This window comes from Lolium perenne, chromosome 5 (assembly GCF_019359855.2).
Source record: "Lolium perenne isolate Kyuss_39 chromosome 5, Kyuss_2.0, whole genome shotgun sequence".
Taxonomy (NCBI): domain Eukaryota; kingdom Viridiplantae; phylum Streptophyta; class Magnoliopsida; order Poales; family Poaceae; genus Lolium; species Lolium perenne.
Genome location: NC_067248.2, coordinates 13,504,824 through 13,511,640, shown reverse-complemented (window position 1 = coordinate 13,511,640; position 6,817 = coordinate 13,504,824). Strand labels below are relative to the sequence as shown.

General features: G+C 44.4%; 1 long non-coding RNA gene across 6 annotated transcripts; it reads right to left on the bottom strand.

Annotated features, from left to right (window-relative positions):
* Positions 1–2,643: 2,643 nt before the first annotated feature.
* Positions 2,644–6,314, bottom strand: LOC127298946 (uncharacterized). 6 transcript variants are annotated; one of them, XR_007850212.1, is made up of 5 exons: positions 6,189–6,314; positions 5,817–5,993; positions 5,214–5,654; positions 3,909–5,008; positions 2,644–2,793 (listed from the first exon to the last, which is right to left on the bottom strand). It is a non-coding gene; the product is annotated as an uncharacterized lncRNA (long non-coding RNA). The 6 variants fall into 6 exon arrangements; XR_007850215.1 differs by having other exon boundaries at positions 3,909–4,250; positions 4,819–5,008; positions 5,817–6,304; XR_007850213.1 differs by having other exon boundaries at positions 5,214–5,286; positions 5,386–5,654; positions 5,817–6,304.
* Between the last annotated feature and the right edge of the window lie 503 nt (positions 6,315–6,817).

The following is a 6,817-nucleotide window of genomic DNA, read 5'->3' as shown; positions in this document are numbered from 1 at the left end:
ACGGCACTGTACCGGCAGCAGCGAGGTGCACCACATACTGCAGCACGAGCACCATGGATCCGCCAGCGCCATGTCGAGCCGTGTGTTGTTGGCACCGTTGCCGTTGATTACGCAGTGGCCGTGCGACGCCTCACGCCGGCGGGACAAGACCTTGTGGACAATCTGAGGTAAAACACGACGCCCAGGACACACCCCTTCCTTGGACATCAATTGCAGGCAGGTTGCAGCTATTTTCTTCCTCCACCTCGGCGCCCAGATTGGAATATCGGATCCTCGACGAAGATAGATCCATTCACGATGGAGTTGATCGATGGATAGCTTGATCGAGGCTCGAGCCGTGTATATATGTGAGCCCTGTGTAACCGTACGCGAGTGTGTCGACCTAGACTCTTTCCCCAAGGTAAGCGCAGAGATCGGACTTGATACGTTTGCTCAGATATTATGGCAGGTAATAGCGTACGAAATTGACATAGGTGAACGACGGACAACGACGGACGACGGAAACAGGGACTAAACCACGGAAACGCTTTTCCCTTTATTATTAGGTATAGACAAGCAAAAGTGCTCGTACGTTGCACCGGGAACCCCACTATACCAGTGGTCCTTCGTACTCAAGGAATAAGGCACTGGCTAGTACTGGTGGGCCTTCATACGCGAGAAATAGGGCGCTAGGTAGTAGTGGCGGGTTGACAAAGATAGCGAGGTCGCTGGCCACGGATGCGTTGAACTGTGGTGCACCGCTAGCTTGGCGGCTTTGGAAGATTGAAAGGGATCATATGCGGACAAAATAAGAGGTGAATATGTACAAATTGTGACTTCCGTAATAAATTGTAATCTTTATTCTAGTGCAAATGGATAGTTTAGTCTCTAGGAAACTTAGGATATGACGCAATAATTTTTAAATATATATGGATCATATGTATTATTTTCTGACTAAATAATTTTTAATAACATTCAGTTAACAATTTAGAATGCTTTTCTTAGTTATGTGAGACAGGGAGGGAGTATCAGGCAAAGAGTTACATACATGTCCGAAATTGTAGGTTGAAAAAAAAAAATTTGCAAATAACATCAGCTAGCAGCAAACAGAAATGTAAAACGTAGCAGTAAACCGCATCACCTAAGCAAATTGCAAAGAGACCAAAGCAGTGGGGGATGCGGCTGAGCTTCGTGCGCGCGCACAGCATGACTGTACTTCGTTGTTGGCTCCGCACCTCATCCTCGCCCGGCCCTGTACTACAGTTCTCCAGCGCGGCAACCAGCTCAACTCTCCGCCCCCCATCCTCGTCCGGCCGACCCGACGTTTCCGGTTTTATGCGGGTTATTCTCTAGGCCGCAATCTAGCTCAACTCTCCGCCCCCCATCCTCGTCCGGCCGACCCGACGTTTCCGGTTTTATGCGGGTTATTCTATAGGCCGCAATCTCTCTCACTCGAAAGACAATTAGCTCATATTAGCAAGGGTCATACTTGAATTCCTTCCTGGACCTGAGTCCAATCCCAATCTATGCTGCTTCCTTGTTGATTTGCAACTTGACAACGTATATGAATAGGTAGAAGTCGATGTGAAGAAGCGAGGTGGGATTATTATTAGCACCAATCACCGATCTATTCTACAGGGAGAGAACTTTGTTTAACCGTACCAGCCCAATATCCCAATCCAGGTCCAGCCACCGATGCCCCTCCAATCCTATCCCTTCCCTTATCTCTCCCCAGGTTCAGCTCACCACACACAGCACGCAAGACCCAACCCGCGCTGCCACACGCGCTTTCTCATCGCCGGCGCTGCTAGCTCCGTCTCCGGCCGACGCCACTAGCCTGCGCTCCGCCGCCTGTCATACTCTGCTCCGCCTCCGTCGCGCCCGACCCCCGCCGCCATGCTACACCAGCCGCGCCGCCGCTACACTTCGGCTGACGCCGACCTCCGCTAGCTGCTCTTTTCCCTGGCGTCTCTCCAACGTCCTCCTCGACGTCTCTATCTCCGGGAATGTGCTCTCACGCTCACGCCTGAACATGTACTTACGGGAGAACGAACTCGACGGGCGCCATATTCTAGGAGCCGTCAGAGCGCGCCCCTGCAGATGCGCGCGGCATGGAGCGTCGCCCCCACCCCTGCAGACGCACGTGGCCTGGAGCGTCTCCGCCCCTGCAGACGTTGACGGCATGGACGCGGGCGTTCGTTCGGTTCGTGGGAAAAGAAAGAGAACGAACGAACGAACCGGTACGTGGCACTCTACGTTATATGATGTTTGGTGGGAGGGTAAAAGGATCTTAAAAATTGTTGGACGCAAATTTTAGCAGAAACCTTAGCTCCTTTATTATTAGGACTAGTGGTTGGGGCGCCCCATGGGGCGCCTCCTCACCGGTGCTTTGCGATCTAATCCAACACCTAATGACAAATGGTGACCAACCAACCGGTCACATGGATTCTCTTGCGATCAGTTACTCAGCTTATATTTATGTTTAACTTAGCACATTGAAAAGCAATTGATTAATAGTATCACTTGGGTGCAGAATTTTGAACCCTTGATTTGCTGCTTGAACATAAAACTCAACAAATAATCTCTTGAACATATATGTACAATTAAATTATGGAGCACAAGGAAAATTAACAAAAAAAAAACACAGCACAGAAAAATACACACTTTGTGAAGAGCTTGAGCACATATCCTGACAAAGAGTCGTAAACTGTTTAGTACATTATATTACAGCAGAGTCACACCCAGCCAAAGTAGACAGTTAATTCAGTACAGCGAAACAAAGCCAACAAAGTCAGTCAAGCCTCCAATGCTGACCTGCAATAATCGAAGAATTACCAGATTTAGCTACTATGTTTGATTGGCATGAGAAGACAAACACAGAGCATCGGTACTGATTTAGCTAGTAGGCTTCTAACTTTCCACCATGAAATACAGGATGGCAAAACTGTTAACAAACTACTACGAAACTGCACTCGGATAAACAATGAATAAATGAGATAACTGATTTGTCTGCTATATTGCTGCAATATCAACACTTCTTCTAATTGATTGTAACAGTGAACATGTATATATTGTCAGATTTAGTGCTAATGTATGTTGAAAAGGGGAACTATATATATACATTTGTAGTCTCATTTCTCTCTGACTTTTAGTTCAACACAAAGTTCAAATAACTCAGTCTGTAGCACAAGATAATCAGAACTACGCCTAAACAAACTCTATGCCAACTCAAAGCAAATATGTCAATAATTTCGGCTGAAAGTTGAGTGAGCCTGAACCTAGCATGGTTATATCTCTATGTTTGACCTAAAATTCGGCACATAAGAACATCAGTTACTCCTACAAATACAGCAGCTTGATGGTATGTGTGCTATTTCGCCTCCGCTCCGCCCAAAGTAACTTTGGGGTTTAATATGTAATAAATAAGGTTGTTTATACAGTTCTTCAGTTTACAAGCTACCGGTCCTAGGTCACTTTTCATATCATTGGGCTTTTGTGTCGTTTCAACCTAATTGGATTTTTTCTTTTCGAACCTGCACATGGGCATTCAGCTAGTAACAGGAAAAATAAGTGTTAAATCCATTGGATGGACTAAGAAAGTACAAGCTGAATATGAAGGCAAGTATAGTTTTTTCTTCAAATAAGTACAATTATATTAGCCACAATTATCAAGCCAGTTATGGTTGCAGCTTGAGGTTTAGTTCCATACCAGAGTATAATAGTGCTATTATCAACTTAACTGAGGTCATCTAGATAAACGAACAAGAACAAGAGAAGTATTATTTCGTTTCTTCCGCACATAGAGTAACTAACACATTATTCAGGTACCTTGCAAATTGCAAAAGCACATCTCATTTTATAACAATAAAAACAGACAGTTCGGACACTTAAGGACATCCAAGCCTTTGAAGAGCTAAGTAATACATTACCTGAATGCCTTGCTTGCCCAATTTGTGAGATGTCTGATACTGAATCCATATAAATGGAGGATTTCAAAGAACTTGCAATTCTTTAAAGAATTCCATATAAATGGACGTCTAGCTTTGAAATTCCTTCCTACTACCTTGAGAGCAATGGCCTTTACCAAAAACGACGCTGCCTGACATGTTCACTCCATATTCAAGATAAATTCTTTTGGCACGATATGCTTTATGGTCCTGGGTGAATTTGCTTTTGCTGGAGAAGAAACCAATGTGCCCTGGTATTTCTTTTCACTATATCGCTTACTTGAAGAATGAAGAGTGTAAGTTTTTGGCATAAATTAGCCATTCCTTAAAAGCACAAGCAGAATCAGATCATGAACCATTAAAACCAGCTCAATCAATAATTACAAACAATCTGTATCTACGATGGATCTGACGGGCAACAAATATGCATAAGGTTATTGCCAGAAAATTTATGTCACCAGGAAGTCCTTACGGGATATTCCTAGCTATGATGGCCTTTAGTGCTCTTGTAACTGGTTAAATGTCTTCGGTAATGAAACCTTGAAAACAAGAATTTAAATGGATTTTGGAAGCTTTCTTTCATATTGTAAACCAGGAAAACAAGAATTTCGGTACTTTGATATTGTAGAGAAAAAGTCTATTGTTCAACTTCTCTATTAGTGTTCATAGCCCATAACTCAAATTCTGAGTGTGGCAATGCTGTGTATGGAAGCTACAGCTCACTTACAAGAAGCTCCTGAGAAGACATAAACATGTGAATTTATACAGTTAATTGTTAAATAAATCTATCTACGACAGCGAAAATGTCAAGTTTATTATCATATCAAAATAAAATAAATGAGATTAAACAATTTACTTTTCATATGATGGGGCAAAATGGTCAAGGACTTACACTTCCTCGAGGATAGAAAGGGCCATATGATCCCAGACAACACAATTGCAGCTAAAGCCCCAAACCGACCAAGAGAGCTCTCTCAAACCATGCAAATGCCCCTACTGGGACTGAATGACTTTATAACTGCTCCAAATACTCCCAACATTGCCACCAACTCAATTCTATTGTTCTTTTTTACCAGATACTCCTAAAATATTAAGGAGAAATTCAGTGTCAACAACAAAAGAGTGATTAAATAATTTTCATATGCAAATAGTAAACTGAAATTGTCAATTTCTATTTCATACAAAGATTTAGTTACTTATCGAACATTGTTACACCAGTTAGTACATTCCACTACAGAAAACATTTCCCTCGTTGAGTAACCCATGCACCTTGGATAGTTGCCTTACCGATTTGCGTAGATCCACCTCGATTCTGATGATGAAACAATTATCTCGCCAATGACATGTGAGATCGCTTCCTCTGCTCCGTTTTAAAACACATTTAAGAAAACCATAGGTAAAGTCACTGCAAATAACAAATCCAGAAAATAAGCTCATATCCAAGGTTATAGTGAATTACACTCTGGTCTCTGGCCCAATGGAAATCTCACACTGTGTGCTGTTTGAAATCACATTTCCCCATTATTCAGTTAGCTCCATAGCTGGAGAGATGGAGATCACACGACAAACATAAGAACTGAAACATCAATCTACACTTCTACAATCAGGTAGAAGATATCATTGTATCTCTTTGGCTGGAGCTGAGGAGGAGCCTTAATGTTGGATGTACGTTGATAACTACCTTGACAATGTCACTCTGCTGTTGTGCTGCATCTCTTAGCTCCACATCTGAATCCAAGAGACAAATTCGTAGAACCGGTGAAGAGAAGATCCAAGGTCTAAAATATACGCCAAGAAAACAAAAAAAGGTAGACAGTACAATCCAGAAAATCAAAGAAATCGGGACATCTATTTTCGGGACACCAGAAAAAAAGGATTTGATTTCCTCACCTTGCCCTCTTTGACCCGCTCTCCTTGAAGGTCGGCTAGATCGACTCGCTGATGCCGGCCTGCTGCGACCGCCACCATGTGTTGCATCCCGTCGGCCAAGAAGTCGCCTACGTCGAATCATCCCCGCCGGTCTGTAGGTCTCGCCCGAGTCGATGTGGACCAGCCGGTGCCAAGCCGCTAGAGATGGGGAAGAAACAAGGAAAACAACAGTGGCGTCATTGCCCTTAGCCATCATCTCGGTGAAAGCTAGACGCAGCACCCAAATCGACACCGCCTGTCTCGTGGGTGGCGGCCGATCTAGGCGAAGCAGAAGATGGATGAGCGGTTGATGGCAATGCTGCTGAATGGGAGGGCGATAGAGGAGGGCGATACCCGTGCTTGATGCAGACGAGCACGGGAGAGAGGCGGCGGCGAGGGGGCGGCGAGGGGAGAGCGACTGCGCGAGAGGCGGCGGCAGAATGGGGGAATGTGGAGGGTTTCACGGGCCCATGTCTTCTTTTTCCCCTATGATCTTTTTTTTCTTCTCTCTCAATGGACCCAATTATGGAGACTTGAAAAGCTAGCATCCAACCCTCACGGGGGACGGTGCTATCGTGGAGCGCCCAGGCATAGGGCAAACACTCACGCACTTGCTTGTTCTCAATACTGCTGAGGATCCTCCGGAGGTTAGAATCGTTCCAGCCTCCTGCTTCCCTGAGCGTCACGTGTCCACTTTCAGCCAAAAATCCTGATGTTGCTTCGTCGCAGCAAAAAAGATCCCGCTTTTGCTTCATTGAAGCAAAAAACGGTTCGATTAAAAATAGAAGGAGAGTTGCTAGAGACTCGTTTAGACTTTGTTTCGTCGCAGCAAAAAAACCTTCCGCTTTTGCTTCATTGAAGCAAAAAACGATTCGCCTAAAAATAGAAAAGGAAAGACATGTCCTCCGACTTTGCTTCGTCGTAGCAAAAAAAGTCCCACTTTTGCTTCATTAAAGTAAAAACCGGCTCGACTAAAATAGAAG